This window comes from Lactuca saligna, chromosome 2 (assembly GCF_052625555.1).
Source record: "Lactuca saligna cultivar CGN05327 chromosome 2, ASM5262555v1, whole genome shotgun sequence".
NCBI classification, from domain to species: Eukaryota; Viridiplantae; Streptophyta; class Magnoliopsida; order Asterales; family Asteraceae; genus Lactuca; species Lactuca saligna.
This window is the reverse complement of record NC_136418.1, coordinates 101,210,276-101,236,616: the sequence shown is the minus strand read 5'-3', so window position 1 is coordinate 101,236,616 and position 26,341 is coordinate 101,210,276.

Below are 26,341 nucleotides of genomic sequence, written 5' to 3'. Positions count from 1 at the left end.
TTTAATATATTATTCTCATAATATATTAATAAATCATAATTAATCCTCTCTCTCCATAATTCATCCTATCAAGTTGCTTTGGTGAAGGCAACCCAAAAGGACCATGCACCATCGGTTCAAGTACATACCCAAATAGTTATGGACTTAGACACTAATTCAAGACATGCTCCATGCGTTTAACCTCCATGAACTATCCATGGAATAGTTTAGCCTACCTACATGATTATGGATCATTGGCTCACACTACAAGAATGATTAATTTAAATAATCAATCCCCCATATTTAATTAGTCTCTTTTGATCACAAAATTCATTCTGAACTAATTCTTGATCAATACTAATTAAATAATAATGTGGTTTCATATTAATATATTACATTTGTAATATATTAATAAACCATATAAAACATTATTCTGAAAATCCATCCTATCAAGTTGCATTGGTGAAGGCAACCGAAAAAGAACCATGCTACAATCGGGTCAAGTACATCCCAGTTATAGTTATGAGCTTAGACACCAAATCCAACAATTAGTTCATTAGATCTCCTTATGTCTTCTTTATGTGGGTTTTTGTTCAAAAAAATGATGACCTTTAGAGAATGGTTGACCCAAGAGGCCAATCTTCTAGATCTAAGACCTTCAAGGGCTGGAATGGCATAAAGGTGCAAACTTTATGTCATTAGAGCCCCCATGCACGCTGTAAGGACGTCATTATGGCCTTTTAAGCTCAAAAAGGCCATGTATGGAAGCAAACTTGAGACTTTACGTGTTCAACTGGTATCTAGGACCTAGATCTACGTTTTCATGCTTTTGTTTGGGATATTAAGGCTTTTTGGACAAGATCTATGTCCTAAAAGAATGTGGGTTTTAGCTAAACCCTTCAATAAGGGCTATAAATGGGTAAAGTTGGAAAATTTACCCTTAGAAATATCATTTCTAGTGAACAAGCAAAGTATGTACTTTGGATCTAGAGAATAAGGGCTTAATCTGTTAAGATTGCCAAACAGACAGAGGGACTCATCGAGTCCATAAGGGAAATCGACGAGTCGGGTCGGGTTGTCCCGTTCGAGTTTAAGGTAGAACTCGACGAGACTGTAGAGGGATCGACGAGTTGATTCACCAAGTTGCGACTATAAGCAGCTCGATAGGACTCGACGAGTCATAGGAACGACTTGGCGAGTCGAATCGTGATTCCAGGATTTCTAAGTTAAAGAACTTGACGAGTTCAAAGGTGGACTCGACGAGTTGGTCAACCTAGTAGAGTTTGACCAGAGCATTAACTTTGATCAGGGTTAAATGGTCATTTTACCCTTAGAAGGATTTTCATTTTTTGACTAAATGTTTTTGTAAATGTGTAGTCGGGGAGTCGTTGGAGTAGCCATCGGGGATTCCTCACTTGAGATAACAGCAGCCAATTTGAGAGGTGAGTTTTCCTTCAATAGGAATGCGTCGAAGGCATGAATGTCAGCCTGTTTATGTATGTTAGCATATACCGGACTTCAGTACGATATCGGGGCTAGCCCGATGTATAGTGTGTGTTCCGGAATTCGGTCCCAAGAAGTCTTTATGTGTGCTTGATGTCTTTGTGATTCATGCATGTTATGTGTTATGTGTTATGGGCCAAGGTCTGATGCTGGGGCAAGCCCGATGCATTTTAGCTTATATGCTATGTCTTCCGGGATTCGGTCTGATGCCAGGGCAAGCGTGATGAGTGCCATATGTTTATGTTATATGCTTATGTTATGTGCTTATGTTATATGATATGTTGTGTGTATGCCGGTGCAAGCCCGATGTTGGGCGAGGCCTGATGCTAGACATGGTCTGATGCCGGGGTAAGCCCGATGTCGGGTTCGTCCCGATGCAGCTGGGCGGAGGCCTAAAGTTTATGTTATATGTTATGTGTATGGTATGTGGTAGTTTGGATGAGCTCACTAAACTTCATTCTTACTGTTTTTAGTTTTGGTTTCAGGTACCTCTACTATCAAAGGGAAGGTCTCGGGTTGATCTCATGGCACACACCACAGTTTTCTAGCTTAGGATATTTCACTATGATATTTGATATGATAGTTCGATACTTTGACAGTTGTTATGTTATTTTTGAGATACATGGTATATGATGTTCATATGATGATGATATTTATGGTTTTAATATTGATTTCAAAACGAAATTTTTGTACCGTTTTTCTGGGATGTTACAAGTTGGTATTAGAGCCTTGGTTTGAGGGATTCGGGCACACTCTCGGGTGTGTCTAAACTCAAACTGAGGACTTGCTATGAAGATTTTGACGGGTTTTATGCATCAGGATAATCCTATGTGCTCATACAAACCTTATTGCTTGGATCTAGGTTTCTCTATTGTACATGAAATGAATCCAAGACTTACAATGATAGATCTAACATGTATAATTCGAAATTAACATTATAAGAACAGATCTAAGTGTTTACCTCTTTCAAATTGCTTGGAATCCTTTGAATCTTCTTGATCTTGAGCTTAGAGTCACAATTGTAACTCCTCTAATGGTTCAAAAACCCCACAAGCAATAAGTCTATTAAGAGAGAGGAGGAAGAACACTAAAAATCAGCATAAAAGTTTATGTTATGATATGTTTATGAGAATTGCATGCCATATTAGGGATAAGGATCTAGGGAGGATGCCTTATGTTTCTGTTTTGTGTGAATCAGCTTTATGAATTGCATGCTAGTACATATTAGTTAGTATGATGGCATGATTAGAATTTGCTTGATTAAGTGTACTCAATGCTCGAATGTTGCTTGCTTTGTTTAGGAGTGCTAGTTATCTTTTACTAAGTAGTAAACAAATATGTTAAGTTACATATTCCAAGGACTAAATAATTTTATAAGGTTAGGTCTAGCTCTATTTCCTAGCTCTTGTTTGAGTCGAACCGTTGTAGGGTAGGATCTCTCATTCGAAGAATTATCTAGTCTTAGTGATATGTAATGGTATTCATGAGCTAGATAAGGGGGATAGCAAGGACTTATTATGTAGCTGATGGTGGAGAGTGGGATGGTGATTATGTTGAATTAGTGTCTAAGCCCGTAACCATATTAGGTAAGTACTTGACCCGGTTGTGCATGGTCCTTTTGTGTTGCCTTCACCAAAGCAACTTGACTAGAGAAATAATAGAGAAAGAGGTTATTATTATTTATTAATATATTATTGGAATAATATATTAAAGGAGAAATCATATTTGTTTAATTAATATTGGTCAATAATTAATTAAGAATTAATTTTGTGATTATATGTGATTAATCAAACTGCAGGGACTGAATTGTAATTATGTGATAGTTGTACATTAGGGCAATGGATGACCTATGGGAGAGGTGGATGAATTCAAGGGGGATAAGGCCCTTGAATTTGTCCAAGGATACAGGTTATCAAGGCTTATCTTTTGGTTACATGGTGGGCAAGCACTATATAAGGATAAGGACTGAAACCCTAATCTCTGCTCTATATTAAGACCCCTAATCCTAAGGAAATCAGCCACTTGATTACCTAGGGTTACTAGAGCCGATTTCTAACCTCTCTCCTCTCTCTCTATTTCCTCTCCATTTGCTTGTGGTGTTTGTGAGCCATTAGGTGTACTACGCTTGTGGTACTTGATTTCAAGATTAGGAGATTGAAGATTGGTGTTGTTATTGTAATATAACAACAATAGGTATGTGATCTACTCTTGTATCCAAATTTTGAAATATATACCTGCAAGCTAGGATTCTTATTGTGTTCATAAAGTTATGTATCTAATAGAGAAAACATAGATCCAAATCTAGGGTTGCATGCACACATAGGATTGTTTGTACAAAACCCATTAGTGGTATCAGAGCCTTTCGTTGAATTGTTTTCAATTAGTATTATACAATTGTATGAATTTGAAACTTTAGGTTTTATGGCCAATAAACCCTGGGAGTCTTGGATTTCGATTTTTAGGGTTTCTTGAACCCTTGTGTTTGCAAACCCTAGATTTTTGCAAACCCTAGATTTGACACTTTAGGGTTTCGAGATCTAGGGTTTGCGAACCCTTTAGGTTTTATGGCCAATAATCCCTGGGAGGCTTGGATTTGACACTTTAGGGTTTCGAGATCTAGGGTTTGCAAACCCTAGATTTTTTAGATCATGCCTCCTCCCCAATATATGTCCCTAAAATCTAGGGATTTGGATAATCCCATATCTTGTAATTATCTTTTAATTGTTAAATATGGTAATTAAGGATTTTGAATTATCCCCTCCCTAATTTCAAATTTTAGAGGGATATAAGGGATTAGGATAAATTTAATTGTTTAATTTATACCAATCCTTTATGATTTAGTAATTATAATTAATTGTTTAATTTAGATAATTATTAAATCAAGAGTTTTAATATTTAAAACTTTAATTTAAAAGTGATAAATTTTGAAAATTTTAAATTGAGATTAAAACCCTAGTATTTTTAAAATGTTTAAAATACACCCTATACTATTATATTATTACAAGATTAATATATATATATATATATATATATATATATATATATATATATATATATATATATATATATATATATATATATATATATGCTAGTCTTACCGTTAATAGGCCTTATTCACGAAGCCGATATATAAGGGGGGTATAAGGTTATGGCCTATAAAATGGCCGTTTAATGGGTATCCATTCTTACCCACCGCTTACTTGATTGGTGGAGGGTCATTAGCCAAACGGGTAGAATAGGGAAATCCTTTCTTCATTAATAAGTATAATGAAAATATATAAAGTAACTAAACATTTTTACAAAATTCCCAATCCTAGTTACTTTAGGCAAAAGTGAATTGATGCAATCCCATGAAATTACACTTTGCACCCTTGCTAAGAAGTTAGTGGAGCGTGTGTGGTTAACCGGCACACTAATTGGTTCTAAACAAAGGTGGCCAAGGGTGACTCATTGTTTGTCATACTTCGATGGAGCGTGTGTGGCTAACCGGCACATCTAATAGGTGGCTGTAACAATGAGGGCACCATGTGTATTTGCATGGTTATTCACACTCGCTTTGTGATCCTCGGCATCCCAGTCACAAACAAAAGGGGAATTTAGAGATTTAAACATGCCATTGAAAAGTTCTATGAATCTTAAGAAATCTAGGAATTCACAATACATTTAAAACCTAAAGCCTTATGTTTTTCATGGTGAAGAATTAGTGAATCGTCATTCACTTACCTCCAAATTACTTGCATGTTAGATTACGACATCCCTTTTCTAATGTGTATATAATGTTGTTGGATCCTAGCCCTCATTTCTCATTTTGGGTGTTTAATTAGGGATTCAATTTGCATATGTCTATTGAAAACGCAAACAACACTGCTGCTGGTTCATTCTCGCTAATGAGCCTATGTCAAAAGGTGACATTCGACGGATCAAATTTCAACAAATAGATAAGATACATTCGCATGATTTCCCGCTACGAGGACAAAGAATATGTCCTCGATGAGAAGCTTGAAAAGATCAATCCGGAAATTGCTACTCTAGAAGACATGGCCGTCTTTGAGACCCATGAGCGTGATGCAACGAAATTCTGTTGCATTATGATGGCCACTATGAATCTTGAACTCCAAAAGTCCTATGAGGACATGTATCCCTATGAAATGCACCAAGATTTGCTCGAGAGGTACCACTAAAGCGCAAGGAAAGAGTGCTAGAGATCATTAGTAACATGATCACCGCTAAAATGGGAAGTGGAGAATCCCTAACCTCGTATTTGCAAAAGATGCAAAGGTATGTTGATCGTCTTTGCAAGTTAAATGTTAACTTTTGGGAAGACTTGGAAATCGACACCATTCTCCACTACTTGCCCTCATGCTACAACCAATTTAGGATGACCTACCACATGAACAAAGAATAAGTCACCCTAAGCAAACTCCAAGGACTCCTAAGGACTACTGAGAGCAACCTTAAGGACAAATCTGTTGCACTAATTCCCACTCCACCCGCTGCTCTTGTTTTGGCTATTGGGCAAGGGAAGGGCAAAAAGAGGAAAGATCCTTCAAAGAGCTAGCACAAAAGGAAAGTCCCATGATGGTTCCTCTACTAGTGGAATGAAAGTTGGCCTCGCTAAGACCAACTCAAACCCTAATGAGGCAGAATGTTACCATTGCTACAAAATAGGACACTGGAAAAGAAGCTGCCCAGAATACCTGCAAGCCATCAAGGATGGGAAGATCAAGCCGTCTTTCACAGGAATTTACACAATTAAATCTAATGATTCATCATGTACTATTTATTGGGTTCTTGATACAGGATGTGGTTTTCACATATGTTCTGATTTACAGGGACTAAGAATAAATAGAGATGTGAAGCCTAGAAGAATAAATCTAATCATGGGAAACAGAAGATCGTCGCCTGTCACCAAGATTTGAGTGTATTCTTTAGTGCTTAGTAATGGATTAGGTTTAGATTTAGATAATTGTTGTTATTCGCCAGATATGGCAAGAAACATCATTTCATTTCATGGTTTGTTTAGACAAGGATTTAGATATTCGTTTAATAATGAGAAAGGTTCAATTTATGCTTATCTAAATGGTGTATTATATTTTGAAGCATTGCCTTGTAATGGAATTTATGAAACTGTTATGGTTATAGATAACTTAAGAAATGATGTGTTGTGTGTGGATTCTTCCAATGGTTTGGATAAAGCATACTTGTGGCATTATCATCTTGGACATGTCAACAAGAAACGAATAGCCCAACTCCAAAAGGATGGAGTGTTGGAGTCATTGGACCTTAGGGATGATGACGTGTGCGAGTCTTGTTTACTTGGAAAGATGACCAAGTCACCCTTCACTAGCACTTGTGAAAGGGGTGAGTGTTTACTGTATCTCATACATACCGATGTATGTGGACCGTTTATATCCACCACAAGGGATACGAACCGCTTCTATGTAACTTTCACCGATGATTATAGTAGATATGAGTATATTTACTTAATCAAGAACAAGTCGGAAACCTTTGAAAAGTTCAAAGAGTTCAAACAAGAAGTGGAGAATCAATTGGGCAGGAAAATCAAGATGCTTCGATTTGATCAAGGAGGAGAGTACCTAAGTCTTGAATTCCACAACTATCTCAAGGAATGTGGAATAGTTTCGCACTTGTCATTGCCTAGGACACCGCAGTTGATGAGTCATGCTTCACTACCTATCTCATTCTGGGGGTATGCCTTAGAGACTGCCGCCCATATCCTTAACTTAGTCCTTACAAAGAAGGTTTCCAAAACACCTCACGAGATGTGGACAGGGAAAGCTCCCTCGTTGGCACATATCAAGGTTTGGGGTTGCGAGGCCTTCGTAAGACGAGAGACTCACGACAAGCTCGAACCTCGTAGTGAGCGATGTATTTTCATCGGTTACCCGCATAAATCCTTTGGGTATCTCTTCTATAGACCGAGTGACAATATTGTCTTTATTGCAAGGAGAGGGGTTTTCCGAGAGCGAGAACTCATAGAACAAGGAGACAGTGGGAGGAAAATCGATCATGAAGAGATTCAAGATTCGATCGATGAAGGAACCTCTAACGCAGGTGCTCAACCCGAGGAGGAAACTCCGGTTGAACCGATTGACCAATCCTTACCTCTTAGACGTTCCGAAAGAGTTAGAGTTCAAGCCCAGTTGTATGGTTTTCATCTTACTACCGAAGGGGACACGTATGTTAGTGATAATACACTAGTAAATCTAGATGAACCTAACAGCTATAAGGAAGCCATGGCAGGCCTGGAGTCTGCAAAATGGAAGGAGGTGATGGACAGCGAGATTCATTCCATGTATGGCAACCAAGTTTGGAATTTGGTTGACAATGTGCCCAGACGTGAGATGGTTGGGTGCAAGTGCATCTTCAAGAAGAAGACAGACATGGATGGGAATATGCACATCTATAAGGCGCTATTGGTTGCGAAGGCTTTACTCAAACTCCCAGAGTTGACTATGATGAGACCTTCTCACCAATTGCCAAAATTAAGTCTATTACGGTGATGCTAGCCATTGCTGCATTTCATGATTATGAAATATGGCAAATGGATGTCAAAACCGCTTTCCTTAATGGGAAATTCGCTGAGGATGTGTACACGGCTCAGCCAGAGGGTTTGTCGATGCGAAGCATCCCAATAGATTGTGCAAGCTTGAGAAGTCCATTTATGGACTTAAACAAGCATCTCATAGATGGAATCTTTACTTTGATGAGAAAGTCAAAGAGTTTGGATTTGTATGAAGTGAAGATTAATCATGTGTATATGTCAAAGCCAGTGGGAGTATAGTTAGTTTTCTCATGTTATATGTTGATGATACATTAGTCATAAGAAACGACATCCCGACACTACACGAAGTTAAGTCCTGGCTCGGGAAGTGCTTCGCTATGAAGGACCTCGGAGAGGCTTCCTATATTTTGGCAATAAGGATAGTGAGAGACCGAAGTAAGAGACTAATAGGACATAGTCAGAATACTTACTTGGACAAGGTACTAAAACGTTTTATTATGGAAAACTTGAAGAAAGTAGAATTACCAATCCAAAGTAATGCCAAGTTGAGTAAGACTCAAAGTCCGAGTACCGAAGCCGAGATAGCAGAGATGAGTCGAGTACCTTATGCTTCCGCAGTTGGCTCAATCATGTATTCTATGACATGTACTCGCCCTGATGTGACCTTCACCTTGAGCATGGTTAGTAGATATCAAGGGAACCCCGACAGAGCACATTGGACCACAGTCAAGAGTATCCTTAAGTACCTTCAGAGGACCAAGGAATGGTTTATGATTCTCGGAGGGAGTGATGACTTAAAGGTGCGAGCGTATAGTGACGCCAGTTTCCAGACCAACAAGGATAACTACCGTTCGCAGTCGGGCTGGGTCTTTACCCTTAATGGAGAAGCAGTGACTTGGAAAAGTTCCAAGCAAGAGACCGTAGCTGATTCAACGTGTGAATCAGTGTACATTCCAATGAGTGAAGCATCAACTTCATTGGAGACCTTGGAGTTGTACCTGCCATAATGGAGCCTATGGAAATTTTCTGTGATAATGAAGGAGCGGTTGCCTTCACCAAGAAACCAAGGGATCATGGTAGATCTCGACATATTGAGAGAAAATATCAATTTATTAGACATTGGGTAGAAGAAGGAATCCTCGTAATTAAGAGGATATCATCAGAGGAGAACCTAGCAGATCCGATTACAAAGGGACTGAGTAGGGTTAACAATTTGTAGAACGCTAGGAGCATTGGGCTGAAAGACGATGTTAGTTTGGATTAGATAGTTTAGATTTGAGTAATAGATAATTGTGATTGACATTTGATGATCAAATAAAGGAGTGTTATTTATTAGAATAGCTATTGTCTTATGTTAATTGGTTGACTATTATTTTGCTTTGCATGTTTTGACTTCCTGAATAATTAAGTTAATTAAGAATAATCAAATAATTCAAACGATCCACAGTTGTTCATATATTGAAAGTAGGTATGAAAGAAGACTGTCATGAATTCGTGTGTAGATTGTCTGAATGGTATTAGACATAACAAAGGTTTGTTACAACATTCATGAGTGCTTATAAATAAGTTTTGAGCATTGGAATAATCCGTCACTTGCTGGAATCACTTCATGGAATCTATCACGAGTGATCGCAAGATGATAATATCATATGATCTTAATCAAACTGCACGGACTGAATTATAATTATGTGATAGTTGCAAATTAGGGCAATGGATGCCCTATGGCAGAGGTAGATGAATTCAAGGGGGATAAGGCCCTTGAAATTGTCCAAGGATAAGGGTTATCAAGGCTTATCTTTTGGTTACTTGGTCGGCAAGCAACTAGATAAGGATAAGGACTAAAACCCTAATCTCTACCCTATATAAAGACCCCTAAGCCTAAGGAAATCGGCCACTTGATTCCCTAGGGTTCCTAGAGCCGATTTCTAACCTCTCTCCTCTCTCTCTCTCTATCGCCTCTCCATTTGCTTGTGGTGTTTGTGAGCCATTAGATGTACTACGCTTGTAGTACTTGCTTCTAAGACTAAGAGATTGAAGATTGGTGTTGTTAATGCAATATAAAAACAAGAGGTATGTGATCTACTCTTTTATACAAATTTCGAAATAAATACCTGCTAGCTAGGGTTCTTATTTTGTTCAAGTTGTGTATCTAATAGAGAAAACATAGATCCAAATATAGGGTTGCATGCACACATAGGATTGTTTGTACAAAACCCATCAGATTACCCTATGGAAAGCCTAGGAAGAGAGTAGCGCGTGAAGCATTAGTAGTAGCAGGGACATGGTGAAGTCAAAGCAGTTCTTGAGTTAAGTACGCATTGATGTGGAAGGTAGTATGGGACCGTACTACTGAAATCAGAGGATGCGTACTCGAGTCAGGTAAGGTTGAGATGAATCCAAGGAACTTATAGTATATGGGATCCCTCAAGAATTTATTAGCTTTCTGATTTTTTTTATGATGTGTTTTCAAAAATGGTGGTTTTACGTACTAGACTAGTTGGCAGTTCTGGCGTCGGTGAGCGATCATGCTTAGGCTCAAGAGTCAGGCAACTAGACAACCTGACTAGGGAGTTCATCTCCTCTAAGATCATGTGTTGTAGCCTAGATCAGACTCCTGTGATCCTTGGCATGATCAAGGAGGGTATTTTGGAGCTTTTTGATGAGAGGTTTAGTGCTTTCCGCACTGAGGTGGCGGCCATGATGATGTCGCGCACACTGAATTTCAGGGAGTTCAGATCTTTTGGAACTCTCGACTACCATGGTGTAACAGCCCAAAATCTTAAGTATTGTTTAATTGCATTTTGGGGGTGTTTTAAAGGGGAGACTCGGCGAGTTGGAGCCAGACTCGCCGAGTAGGGTCGCAGTTGTGGTCGCGGGTTCGCGGCTGGACTCGACGAGTCCAGGTATGGACTCGGCGAGTCGACGCTGTTCAGCGGAAAACCCTAGCCGTTCAGTTTGGGACGTATATAAGGGATCTTATGCCGTCATTGCTCGTCTTTTGGCCGATTGAAGAGAACCCTAAACGACTGAGGCGTCTAGAGCAAGATTGAAGGCCATGGGTGACCTTGAAGGAATTGTTGTGCAAGGAGGAGAAGGGTTTTAGTTAAAGGAACTGCAGGGAGTTCGAGTTCTGAAGTTTGGGGACATGGAAGGTACATCATTCAGGTAATAACTCGAATTACATTCTCCTGTGATTGATGTATATATAGATTTAGGGTTTATGGAACCCATTTGGAGTCTAGATGGTTTGTTGTGTTGTTATTCAACGTTTATAACCTTGCATTAGGACCCTTAGAGGTCCAGAAGGATCCATGTTTGTATATTCGGGAAAATATGTACCTCAGGAAGCAGTTCGATCGACTGCATGGAGTGGACTCGCCGAGTCGGATGATCGGACTCGGCGAGTAGCTTGAAGATTCACTGGGACTCGCCGAGTTTGTTCTTCAGACTCGGCGAGTGGAGTCGGGGTGGCCCCGCGATTCTTCCAGGAGTAACTCGTCGAGTTAAAGGGGATACTCGACGAGTAGAAGGGGAATTTTAGAGGATTAAAGAACGACCAGACTCGCCGAGTCGCCAGGGAACTCGCCGAGTCCAGTCGGGCTGACAATGGATTGTTGACCAGAGATGACCGGTGTGATTTCTTAGGGTCAGTTAACGTGGAAGATAGAAGTGTTAATAAGAGATATATGATGTTACAGGGAGCTTGTAGCTCGGAGGATCAAGTGCAAGGGACTTCAGGAGTGCTATCTCCCAGCGTCCGCGAGGTGAGTCTTCTCACTATACTTTACCCGGAAGGGTTTGATTGTGTGACCAGGAGGTTGAACATGTTATGCGTTATGTATTCATACTGTAAATGGAAGTTAGTAGTTACGCGTGATATGCATGTTATATGGGCCGGAAGGCAAAGTATTATGTGACAGAAAGGTCAGGTATGATATGTGATATATGTGCTTTATGTGTTAGAATATGTTTCGGGCCGGAAGGCAGGTCGATATATGATATATGTGCTTTATGTGTTAGAGTAATTGTATTATGTGTTATATATGTGTATGGGCCGGAAGGCAATTATTCTATGGGCCGGAAGGCAATTATCTTATGGGCCGGAAGGCAATTATCTTATGGGCCGGAAGGCAAATATCTATTGGGCCGGAAGGAGATTATCTCATGGGCCGGAAGGCATTGTGCAGTGGACCGGAAGGTCAGGGCCTGGAAAGGCGTACGTGCGTAAGGTGTATATTGGGGAACTCACTAAGCTTCGTGCTTACGTTGGTTATGTTATGTTGTTTCAGGTGCTTACAGTAACGCAGGATGGCAACGGTTCGATTGTACACACCGAAGAAAGAGTTGTGTTTTGGAGGATCCTGGTTTTCTATTTAACTGAAAATGAAACTACGTTTTGTAATTCTATTATGAACGAGGTTTTAAACAAGTGTATTAATATTAAATTGATTATTTCAATAAAAAAATTTTGTCTCGAAAATCATGGTGTTACAATTGGTATCAGAGCCTTGGTTTGAGGGATTCGAACGCGCCTACGGGTGAATCTGGACTCAAACTGAGGAAGTAAGAAAAAGTTTTCAAATAAATAGTTTTCTAAAAGTGAATAAGAGTTCAAAGAGAAAGCAAGAAAGAGCAGTGTGTACAATCAGCCAGAGCCAAACGGTGATTTCCCAAAATACCCTTACTTTTGTGTTATGAAATATCTATTATGCACTTTATGAGATATTATTGTATGCTAGAGACAAGCTAGGAATTTCATATCTTAGGACTAGAGTGGCCTGATTTGTGATGCCTTAGCCTAGGGTTTGTTGTTATATGTGCGTTATGCTTTTGTGTGTATGTGATGAGTGAGGGTATCTAGTTAGAACGCACGAGGGGTAGAGCTACAGAGTACAGTGGTACTTCTGAGGATGAACCGAGAAGGTGGAGCTATCAAGGATAGGGAGTCCTATGTATGCTTCGATGCTCGAATGCTACTTGCTTCGTGCTTTGTGGAGTTCTCGATGATGGGAGTCAGCTACTAAGTGAGTATGACGATACTCAGGAGGTAGATGGCTGGCATCATTAGGAATTCTTCAGCAGCTGATAGCAAAGAAGTGGGGGGACGGCGGAAGGGACTAGGGAGTAAAACTAGCCAGATGAGTGCGCTGGTAGAGTAGAGGATTTCGCTGGAGAGCGAGCACGCACGATGGGACTGGTGAAAGAGTAACTCGATCAGCTACTTAGGAACTCTGGGATGGTCCGTGTGGAAAGTATGGGTAGATGTGGCAGGTAGTATGGGCCCGTACTACTGAAAGCAGAGGACCCATACTGGATACAGGGAGCATTTTGAAGGTCCTAAGGAACGGAATGAGGGGTGATGTCATGGTTCGAGTACCATACATCGGAGCAGATTGCGGGGTGATGTTATGGTCCGGGCACCATACATCGGAACAGATTGAAATAGATGTTGTGGTTCGAGTGCCATACGTTGGAGCAGATTGAGGGTGATGCTATGGTTCAGGTACCATACACCGGAGCAAATTGAGAAGGCATGTCATGGGATGAGTACCATGGTTCGTAGTGGATGATGCTGGTGACTATCTTGTTATCCGGTTATGATCGAAGGGGTAGAGATCGGACGCTATGGGTTTTAGGCCTGTGGACCACGATTGAGGATGGAAAGGCGTTCCTTGAGAGGAGGAAAGGCGAGTACCTATCAGAGTAGTGTGGTAGGGAGTTAAAGGGTGAGGGAAATTTCGGTCTAAGTCGAGAAATCAGTCGATAAAGGAGAGGTCACCTTCTAGGTGGGTAGTGCCATTTATGTTCGTGTGCAAGACACGAGGGGTCTGGTGTTTCAGTTCTGGGTTTGGGAGTACACCCTGCAGGTAGTTTTCGATAATGGCTTCCCACAGAGCATCAGGTAGCGGGTGTGCCGCGAGACAGTGATTTACTGTGAGCAGACAGTCAGTTGGGACTGAGGTAGTCGAGAACCACACCACACCTAATTGAGAATGACAGGTTGTGTTATAGTGGTAGCAGTGAAGAGTTCAGTCGAGTTTTGCAGTGCAGAGAGTTTCGTCTATGTTGAGAGTGAGTTCCTGTCCTTGGGACAAATCCGGCGTTGGATATGGGTTGATGAGTTGAGATGAGAGGAACGATGATTTTGCGGTGCAGTCTACGAGTCAAAGATGTTATCGAGCAGTGCAGGCGCTTAGTATTAGATTGGTATGGGATTTGGAATGATTAGAGGCAGCCGTGATGAGAAGTTCTTGGAGAGTTAACCAGAGGTTCTGAGAAGTTCTTCGAACCCTAGTGGGGGAGAACCGGGTGCAGAACGTAGGAAACAAAGAATTGCCAAGAGTAGTTATAAGTGGAGTATAGAGATGCAGTAGGAAATCATGAGACCAGAGGTGTCGATGATCGAGTAAAGGGGTCAGAGTGAGTTAATGCGGGAAGTACTTGAAGAGGAGAACGAACGTATTCATGACAGGTGATTGGTGTTGTTGCAAGAAGATAGAGAATGATTGAGCAGTCAACTTCCGGAGTCAGTATGCGTATCCTTGTTTGGATTTTGAGTGTCGGGAAAAAGGGATTTGGAGAATTATCAGCGCATTTCGTACGTCAACGTTATCTCGCATTCCGATCGAGAAATTAGATGCACCAAGGTTGTAAGGCGGGGAAAATATAGATTTAATTATGGGGTGCAGGAGATCATTGGTGGTGGTAGTATTCCGGGATATTCGGGTATGATATCCTTATTTTGGAGTTATTCGGGAATCCCGAACTGAATCGACATGTGGCATATCAGGTATCTGCGGATTTAGTAGGAGTTTTCGGGTATGGGCATTCAGGGAGATTATTTGAGAGGGTGGATTTTCGCAAGATGGGCGTTCGTTATGTTGATTGCCTCCATAGACTGTGGTGGATGTTCGAGTCGCAGTACTCACTAGTCAGAGGGTGTTGTGATACTGCGTGGAGTTGCAGTACTCACTGGGTGGCAAGAGAATTTTTAGGTTGGAATATTTTCGAGCAGCGTATGAGGGGGAAGAGCTTCGAGTTTGGGTAGCCCTGATATTGAGTCTTTGGAGCTTGGATGTTGAGTCGGGGGTGAGACGGGGGTCTTCGTCTCTGTCGGGAGATGCGGGGAGATACGCAAGGAAGAGGCACGACAGAAACCAGAGATTAGAGTTGAGACGATCCTCGGTGGGATTGTATTTTCTCTCACGAGGAAAAGAAGATTTTGTGACTTACGTGTCACTGGGTCGGGATAGTGGTCACGGGGAGAAAAGTCAGTGGAATATTTGGATCGCGAAATGGGTGACCGTTGGGGGCTCGGATGTGGAGCCAAAAGTTGATCTGGTACTTAGTCTTGAAGAGGAATATGGGAAAGGAGCTTATCATGATGACATCTGAGGACACTTTAGAGAGGGCGAACGATGCGGACGTTCGAAGACATGTTTCGGGCATGTGTATTAGCTGTCGGAGGAAGCCGCGGTACGTAATTATCATTGGTTGAGTTGTTCCATATTAACAGCCATCATTAGTGCATTAGTATGCCGCCCTTTGAGCTGTTGCATGGAAGGTGATGTCGGAATCTCGTTCGTTGAGGAAAGGTAATGCATGGACCCGAGAGTCCTTGCGAGCAGATCCAGTGCATGTGTGATACAGGGAGTAGTGGCAAGGTTGTTAAGCGGATTTCACTAAGTAAGGGAATGGAAAGGTATGTTGGGGCGAGTGTAGCATGTGTATACAATTGCAAGAGGTGAACTCGTGAGAGTTGCCCTGAGAATTGAGAATAGGTCCCTCAGTTGTTCCGATATGGATAAAGTGGGCTTGGGATCGGGGAACCGGTGATTCAGAGTTTCATAACCCTTACGGGTCGTGTGAGCATTGAGATTTAGAGCAGAGTCGCGTCTTGGGAAATTCTCGGTTGCAGGAAGTGGTGGACAGTACAGCGATCGTGTTTTGGTCGACAGAGCAGATGCAACAGGTTAATCAGAGGTTAAAGATCGTTTAGAGTTGACAGGAAGGTTGTGCAGACAGACGCCGTTACGAGCATGCGTTTCAGGTCGGCGACTTCGTATTCCTGGCGGTCTCTCCCTGGGAAGGGGTGTTTCGATCCAGGAAGAGGGGTAAGTAGGGGCCCGGTATGTTGGGGTTTTGCGTGAAGGTGCGAAGGTAGGAAAAGTGGCCTACCGGTTGGAGCTGCCAACGGAATTGAGATGGATCCATGACACTTTTAGGTGTCGTAATTGAAGAGGTGTATAGCAAATGAGTCAGCAGCGGTTCTACTAGAGAACGATTAGGTGGATGCGAGCCTGTGTTACGCCAAGAGGTCAGTGGCCATCAGGGATCGGAAGATCAAGTTTCTGAGGAACAAGGAGGTACCTCTGGTATTGATTCAGTGGCAACCTCGGAAGAGATCGGAAGTGTCTAGGGAAGCCGAAACGTGTGGTGCGGGAGCAGCATCCAGAACTATTTTCAGAGTGAGACTTCGAGGGCGAAGTCTAATTCTAGTGGGGGAGAATTGTAACAGCCCAAAATCTTAAGTATTGTTTAATTGCATTTTGGGGGTGTTTTAAAGGGGAGACTCTGCGAGTTGGAGCCAGACTCGCCGAGTAGGGTCGCAGTTGTGGTCGCGGGTTCGCGGCTGGACTCGACGAGTCCAGGTATGGACTCGGCGAGTCGACGCTGTTCAGCGGAAAACCCTAGCCGTTCAGTTTGGGACGTATATAAGGGATCTTATGCCGTCATTGCTCGTCTTTTGGCCGATTGAAGAGAACCCTAAACGACTGAGGCGTCTAGAGCAAGATTGAAGGCCATGGGTGACCTTGAAGGAATTGTTGTGCAAGGAGGAGAAGGGTTTTAGTTAAAGGAACTGCAGGGAGTTCGAGTTCTGAAGTTTGGGGACATGGAAGGTACATCATTCAGGTAATAACTCGAATTACATTCTCCTGTGATTGATGTATATATAGATTTAGGGTTTATGGAACCCATTTGGAGTCTAGATGGTTTGTTGTGTTGTTATTCAACGTTTATAACCTTGCATTAGGACCCTTAGAGGTCCAGAAGGATCCATGTTTGTATATTCGGGAAAATATGTACCTCAAGAAGCAGTTCGATCGACTGCATGGAGTGGACTCGCCGAGTCGGATGATCGGACTCGGCGAGTAGCTTGAAGATTCACTGGGACTCGCCGAGTTTGTTCTTCAGACTCGGCGAGTGGAGTCGGGGTGGCCCCGCGATTCTTCCAGGAGTAACTCGTCGAGTTAAAGTGGATACTCGACGAGTAGAATTTTAGAGGATTAAAGAACGACCAGACTCGCCGAGTCGCCAGGGAACTCGCCGAGTCCAGTCGGGCTGACAATGGACTGTTGACCAGAGATGACCGGTGTGATTTCTTAGGGTCAGTTAACGTGGAAGATAGAAGTGTTAATAAGAGATATATGATGTTACAGGGAGCTTGTAGCTCGGAGGATCAAGTGCAAGGGACTTCAGGAGTGCTATCTCCCAGCGTCCGCGAGGTGAGTCTTCTCACTATACTTTACCCGGAAGGGTTTGATTGTGTGACCGGGAGGTCGAACATGTTATGCGTTATGTATTCATACTGTAAATGGAAGTTAGTAGTTACGCGTGATATGCATGTTATATGGGCCGGAAGGCAAAGTATTATGTGACAGAAAGGTCAGGTATGATATGTGATATATGTGCTTTATGTGTTAGAATATGTTTCGGGCCGGAAGGCAGGTCGATATATGATATATGTGCTTTATGTGTTAGAGTAATTGTATTATGTGTTATATATGTGTATGGGCCGGAAGGCAATTATTCTATGGGCCGGAAGGCAATTATCTTATGGGCCGGAAGGCAATTATCTTATGGGCCGGAAGGCAAATATCTATTGGGCCGGAAGGCGATTATCTCATGGGCCGGAAGGCATTGTGCAGTGGACCGGAAGGTCAGGGCCTGGAAAGGCGTACGTGCGTAAGGTGTATATTGGGGAACTCACTAAGCTTCGTGCTTACGTTGGTTATGTTATGTTGTTTCAGGTGCTTACAGTAACGCAGGATGGCAACGGTTCGATTGTACACACCGAAGAAAGAGTTGTGTTTTGGAGGATCCTGGTTTTCTATTTAACTGAAAATGAAACTACGTTTTGTAATTCTATTATGAACGAGGTTTTAAACAAGTGTATTAATATTAAATTGATTATTTCAATAAAAAAATTTTGTCTCGAAAATCATGGTGTTACACATGGGGCACAGGACCCCGTTGCGAGCACCAAATGGATGGTAGATGTCGCTAACACATTCCACACCAGAAAATGTCCCGAAGGGGACAAGGTTTGACTTACGTCATGTCTTCTAAAAGACAGGATACGTGATTGGTGGGACGAGGTTGGATATGCCATGGGTAATGATACAACTCTTGATGCTATGACTTGGAGTGACTTTACAGCCAGTTTTATGGCCAATTTTGCACCCGTGATAGAGGTGTAGTAAATTGCAAGGGAGTTTCAGGATCTTGAACCGACAACAGAGAGAGTAGTGGAGATCATCGCCAACTTTAGGGAGAGGGCCCTTCTCGTTCTATAGTACGTGGCAGACAAGGAGATGAAAAAGGCTCAGTATCATGAGATGTTGCGGAGTGATATCTAGAAGTTTGTGAGCCGCTCCATCTGCAAGAAGCTGGAGGACATGATTGCTAGGGCAAGAGAGAGAGAGAGAGAGAGAGAGAGAGAGAGAGAGAGTTGGATTTGGAGATGGAGAGGAAGAGGAAACCCGAGGGGGGTCAGTCCAATAGTTCGGGAAAGAAGTCCAAGGTATCAGATCATAAATCTTGGAGCCAGTAGAGCCACGACCGTTGTGGAAAATGCAGCAGGATGCACAAGGGACTGTGCAAGGCGGGGAGTTCAGGTTGCTACAAGTGCGGCCGAACTCAGCATGTGAGCCGAGATTGTATAGCCAGTACCACCACCACGACAACATCAGATCTAATTTACTTTCAATGCAATCAAAGGGGACACAAGCGGTCCTAGTACCTGATTTTAACAGTAGCATGGAAGGTGGCAACACCTTCTCCTGCCAAATTGAGGATTACATATGGCCTCCGGGTCCGGGCTGAGGTGCCTACGGTGCGGAGCAGGGCTTTTCAACTTACTGCAGATGAGGCACTAGCAACTCCTGACGTGGTGATAGGTATGTATCTTTCCCTTATCTCTTTATTGATATTGATTGTTACTTATGTTTATATGTTTTGTTATAGGATTTTTCTTAGTGAACAGTATATCGGCTTTAGTATTGTTTGATTTGGCTTCCACCTAATCTTTTGTGTCGCTCATGCTTAGTAAGCGATTTGTAGGATCTCCAAGAAAGCTGGATTGCCCACTTGATGTGGAGATAGTAGATGACAGGACCTTCAGGGTTGCAAGGGTTCACAATGGATGTACACTACATTTATACGATGGGCAATTTTTAGTAGATATGGTTCTTATTCCCTTCCGAGGGAATAAGGTTATAGTAGTAAGGATTGGTTGAGCCCCAATGCAGTAGTGATTGACTGCGAGCAAAAGCTAGTGAGGGTTCACACTCCCAGTGGGGGTGTGCATGTGATCCAGGGCGAGAGGCCACATCGTGGACCAGTTTTCTATTCAGCAGCGAGGGCGAGGCGCCACCTTCAGTAGGGTTTCACGGGATACTTCGCCTATGTCATGCATACACAGGATAAGGGTAAGGAGACAGTTGATGATGTATCGGTAGTGCGAGAGTACCCGGGTATATTCCCGGAGTATTTACCTGGGCTACCTCCAGACAGACGTGTTAAGTTTAGGATTGACCTAGTCGTTGGTGCGGCTCTGATAGCCAAGGCACCATATTGGTTGGCTCCTCCCGAGATGTAGGAGTTGTCTACACAACTGCAAGAGCTGCTAGATTAGGGACTTATCAGGACGAGCACTTCGCCATGGGGAACCTCGATCCTGCTTTTGAAAAAGGATGGGTCACATCGCATGTGTATAGACTACCGGGAGCTAAACAAGGTAACAGTGAAGAACCGTTACCTACTTTCGAGGATAGATGATTTTTTTGATCAGCTTCAGGGAGCATATTGGTTCTCCAAGATTAATCTACGGTCAAGGTATCACTTGATGTGAGTAAGGACGATTATATGCAGAAGACGGATTTTAGGACTCGCTATGGTCATTATGAGTTTGTGGTGATGCCTTTTAAGCTCACAAATGCTCCAGCCGCGTTCATGGACCTCATGAACCACGTGTGCAGACCGATGCTGGATCAGTCTATAATAGTCTTCATTGATGACATCTTGGTTTACTCCAAGACTCAGGAGCAGCATGAGGAGCAGCTGAGGGAGGTGCTGAAGCCGTTGAGGAGGGAGAGACTTTTTGTGAAGTTATCTAAGTGTGAGTTCTAGTTGCGTGAGGTGAAGTTTCTTGGACATCTTGTCAACCAGAAGGGTATTCTGGTTGATCCTGCCAAAATAGAGGTCGTGATGTAGTGGGAGGTTCTGATGTCTCCAACTGAGATTGAAAGTTTCCTGAGTCTAGCAGGTTATTACAGAAGATTTATTCAGGACTTCTCCAAGATTGCAGTTCCTTTGAGCAGATTGATCAAGAAGTCAGTGGTTATTTGATGGGGGGCCTGAGTAGCAGGCATCCTTCGAGATGCTCAGGCAGCGGTTCTGCGAGGCACTGATTCTCACTCTACCATAGGTTATTGATGATTTCATGGTTTTCTATAACGCTTCGATCACGGGCATGGGTGCGGTATTGATGCAGCAGGGTCATGTGATAGCTTACGCTTTGAGGCAACTGAAGCATCACATGGCAAACTATCCGACGCACGATTTAGAGCTAGGGGCTGTGGTTTTTACCCTCAAGATTCGGCGGCATTACCTCTACGGGATCCATTGTACCGTTTACACTGACCATAGGATTCTGAGGTACCTCATGGATCAGCTGAATCTGAACATGAAGTAGCATCAGTGGTTAGATGTCGTGAAGGACTACGATTGTGAGATCCTTTACCACCCATGCAAGGACAAATGAATGGCCAACTCCCTGAGCTTCAAGGCGGTAGCGGACCCGATTCGACACACATGTCTGTGGATGATAGTGATTAGCCCATTATTGGAGCAGATCTGAGAGGCGCAAGTTTAGGTTCCTAAAGAGGAGTACCGTAAGTGCGATCGAATCATAGGCCATGTGGCCTCCTTTGATTACAAGAGTCGTGGATTGTAGACCATACATGGGTGTGTCTGGGTACCGTACTGGGGCAAAGCACGACATATATTGATTGATGAGGCCCACAAGTCCAGGTTCTCCATCCATTCTGGGGAGACGAAGATGTACAAAGATTTCGTCTTGATTATTGGTGGCCCTGCATAAATCGGGATGTAGCCTGGTACGTAGATATATATGCCTGACCTGCAGTAAGGTCAAAGTAGATCCCCAGAGGCCTCACAGAAAGTTGTAGTCATTAGATATCCTCGTGTGCAAGTGGGAGGACATTACTATGGATTTCGTCACTAACTTTCCCAAGACCGCACGTGTGGTTGATTCGATATGGGTCATTGTGGATCAGTTGACCAAGAGCGCCCACTTTATCCTAATCCAGAAGATCATATCGGTCGAGAAGTTGGCTGAGATATATGTGCGAGAGGTGGTGGCATGACATGGAGTGCATGTCTCGGTCGTATAAGATTGAGATGTCCGTTTTACTTCCAGATTTTGGAAGCGGTTCCATTATGAGATGGGTACTCGTCTCCACTTTAGCACCACTTTCCACCCACAAACGAATAGGCAGAGCGAGAGAATGATTCAGACTCTCTAGGATATGCTTCGTGCGTGTGTTTTGGATTTCGGTGGCAGTTACGATACATATCTTCCATTAGCGGAATTTTTGTAACACCCTAACTCCCAGGTATTAATTTTCCAGCTTTATTTTTCATATTACGAGATCTATTCGATGAGTTGGATGTCGTGACTCATCGGGTTTGAACTTTTGGGGCTATGTGTTTAAAGGACCAACTCGCTGAGTTGGAGACACGACTCGATGAGTTGGAGATGGAGGATGAAACCCTAATTTTTGGGGTTTTGCACCCAATTTAAAGGGTCATTAGCCTCCCTTAGCCTCCCTTATATCCCCTTGTGAGTCCAGAAACCCTAATTCGTGTGTGTGCTCAGTTCTTGTGTAATTTTCAAGCTTAGAAGGTGTTTTGTAAGGAAAAGACTTTATGTATAAGAAGAGTAGTGCAAGAGGAGCTAGTACATCTGACTCTTTTGCTTCTTCACATCAGTTTGAAGGTAACAAGTCGTTACCTTGACCTTCTTTTCTTCTAGATCTCATTATGTTGAAGATTAGGGATTTCTAGCCTGTATATTAGCCATTTTTAGGAATGGACTAGGATCTGAAGTTACAACTTCAGATCTGAGCTTACCTTGGTCTCTATAGCTATAAAGTCTCCAGCTTTAGCAAGTATGAACCTTCCCTTGTAATTTAAACCCCATTACAAGCTTGGATTTGACATTTTAAGCCTTTAGAGCCTTGCATGCACGTAAAGTTTCCAACTTTACATGATAAATATGCATTGGGAAGCTTGATCTACAATATGGAGCTTTGGAATGGCTTAAAAAGCATCTTAATGGAGAAAGGACTGAAGGGAATCGATGAGTTAATGGCTAACTCGGTGAGTCCAATGAATATTGTCATGCAAGGATTTCTGCATGGACATGGCGAGTCAGTAGGATGACTCAGTGAGTTAGTTAGGGTTTTCCTGACATTTGTACATGCATGAAATCGGTGAGTTTCAGGGAAACTTGACAAGTCAAATGGGGATTTCACAACTTCTCGAGTTCAAGAAGGAATCGACAAGTTAGTGAACTAAACTCGACGATTCGGGTGAACATGGAATGTTGACCTTGACCATTGACTTGTACTTTGCCTAACGGTTGACTAGTTGGCTTCTAGGGTATTTTTGTAAATCAGAAATTTACGAAATGATCTTTTGGTAACTATAGGTGGTAGACTTCATGGCAGGGGTTCGAGCGTTTGAGTTATCACTTTGATTCGATAGTTGAGAGGTGAGCTATCCTCAATATACCAAGGGATCGAAGGCACCAATGCCATCCCATTGGATATGTTATCCTAGCAGTTGGTACTATGTTAAGTATGAGTTAGTGATGCATGCTAGTTGCTATGCCAATTTGGTAGATCTGTTGGACTACATGTATTATTTTGCGATTATCTGTATGTGCATTAATTATGTTATATGTCTACATATTATGTGGGTTGGGTTGAGGTTATACTGTTTCGTGCGGTAGCCAACAAACCTAGAGTATTCCAGATATGAGTTGAGGGCAGGGTGGGGCATGCCAGACTCATACTGAGGACTCGGGTACATTCCAGATATGAGCTGAAGGCCAGGTAGGGCATGCCAGACTTATACTATGGGCTTAGGACCATCCCGGATACGAGCTGAGGGTCGGGTAGGGCATACCTGTGACAACCGTTAAAATTCGAGTCAGCTCTAGATTTGACTAAACTTAGTTGCACATAAAGGAACGACACATACTAGACTTAGTAACTAGAAGCTAAGTTATAACCTACTAAAACTTGGAAACAAGTAGAATCGAAGGATAGTGTACTTAGATTTCACATGTTATGTGAATTCTAGAACTACTTAACTATAGAGACTATCCGTATTCGGGTTACTCTTTGACTCGAACACCTTTTCATGAATCAAATACACACATTATGCACTTGACTTAAAAGTAGAAATTAGGTAAAAGTCTTATAGAAACTTAAGACAAAGTTAAAGACTAGGACTAGTATACTCGATTCCTCAATTTCTCTTGAATCTCGAAACCACTACATAGAATGTCAATAAATCGATAAAAATAAATTACAAACACTATTTTTTAACTATAAAAGAGTTATGAAAATCTAATATAAATTGAAATCTTAAATAATTCAATTCATTTTGATATCCAAATATTTATTAAATCTCAAGACCGTAAAAACCCTAAAAACACAAATTTATAAACTCTAACACCTAAAAATCCATAAAAAATTGGTATGGAATTTATAATATCAATTTAAAATAACTCAAATTAGTAAAATATAACCAAGGAGAAATAAAATTTAAGTCATTAGTATTTAACTTTATTTTCTAAGCCAAAAATCAAGGTTTTGTGAATGAAAATTAGGATAAGGTGTATATTTTTTAAAAACTTGATATTTTTATAAAATAGGGTTATATTTTATAAAATTTAAATGAGGGAGACCCTTTCTCCATTGAAAATTAGGATTACTCTCTCTCTTTCTCTCTCACTCTCTCTCTCCTCTCTCTCTTATTCCCAACACATTCAATCAATTCCCCTCTACACTCCATTTCTCCATACTTCACTTTCTGTCTCTCTCTCTCTCTCTCTCACACTCCCTCACTTCATTTTATCTCTATTCTCTATTCCTCTCTCCACCAACCACGAAATTCTCCAGAAAACGGGTCATAGAACACACCTTGAACTCAAAATCTTAATCATCTTGAGGTGGTCTGGAAGGTAAAATCAATTTCTACTTGACCATTCCTTCAAGTTTTACTTGTTTTTCATGGATTTTCTCCATACTCTACTCCATTCTATTGTAAAATAATGATCACTTGCACCTACTCACGGTTTTGATGATGATGGTGGTAGGATTTCACCCAAAAACAACATACATGTTGTAGATAGTGAAGTCCCATGACCTAAACCTATCTCAAAAATTTGGGAAACACACCTTTCTACATGTTTTGGTAGAAAAACACCACATGCATCCAAAGTTTTCTTTCAAAAATGAATTTTGTACATTTCAAACTCATTAATGGTCTTCAAACAAACATTCATGTGATGATCTTCAAGCTTAGATTCTAGATAATCAAAGTATGTTGTTAAAAGCTTTCAAATGTGTTCATGAAGGATTTATTTCCAAATAAATATCTAAAACTCCTTTTTTGACCAAATCCGATTTTTCCCAGATTCTCATCAACAAAATAAGATGATCTGTAAATTTCAAGAAAATAAGTCATTTATCTTGAATTATTATAATTAATGAAAGAAAATAAGGCAATAAATCATATAAATACTTTCTGAGGTCTATAAATCCGATGTAAATTCGTGGATGACCCCTAAGCTAAGTAATGATCCTTCATAGAATTTCATCGATTTTTGTTACTTTTTAGTATGGTTTTGAATTTTCTTTTTATTTATCTCTAATAAATCATAAAACCAGTTTAGAGAAGGTGAAATGGCTACCTAATAATATTCGAAGCTTCTACTCTATGTAGAAGACTTAGAAAAATCTTTTCAGAATTTTTCATATTGCTTTCCTATTTTTCCCTGATTTTTGTATTTATAATGGCCTAAAAAAATAGTTCTGCTCATCGAAAATTCATGAAGATTTACCACAACACCTTGTAGTACATTAGGATAATACATAAAATTTTCATGACTTTTGTCTTCTGTATACTATTTTTCTTCTATTTTCCCATGATTAAATACACTTAAACCCACTTTTTATTAGAATAAATCCACAAAAATCATAAAATTTGGGTTAATAAATTTAGAAATCCATTCTTATATTTTCCCAGCTTAATAATGTTTAATAATAGTAATACAAAAAGTTTGAGTAATTTTGAAAACTGTTTTCTATTTATTTCAATTTTTATTAGAATAAATGCACAAAAATCATAAAATTTGGGTTAAACATTTTAAAAATTCATTTTTATACTTTTCCCAGCTTAATAATATTTAGTAGCAATAATACAAAAAGTTTGGGTAATTTTAGAATCTATTTTCTATTTATTTCAATTTTTATTAGAATAAATGCACAAAAATCATAAAACTTGGGTTAAACAGTTCATAAATCCATTTTTATATTTTTCCCAGCTTAATAATGTTGAATAATAGTAATACAAAAGGTTTGGGTAATTTTGAAAACCGTTCTCTATTTATTTCAATTTTTATTAGAATAAATGCACAAAAATCATAAAATTAGGTTAAACAATTTAGAAGACCATTTTTATATTTTCCGAGCTCAAGTATGTCTAATGGCAGTAAAATAAAAACTTTGGGAGTTTTTATCCTTTGAATGCTATTTTTCATGAATTTATAATGTTATGATTCCTTAAAAATTTGTAAAATAGTTAATCACATCAAAAATTCAAGGGAAATTTTCTGGAAAACCTCTACTGTATTTTCAATGAAAATCCAAAGCTTGAAATTTTTTGGAAACTTTTTGATAATATTTCTGATTTTTAGGAGTTTAAAACACCTCTAAATATGTTGAAATACCCTCA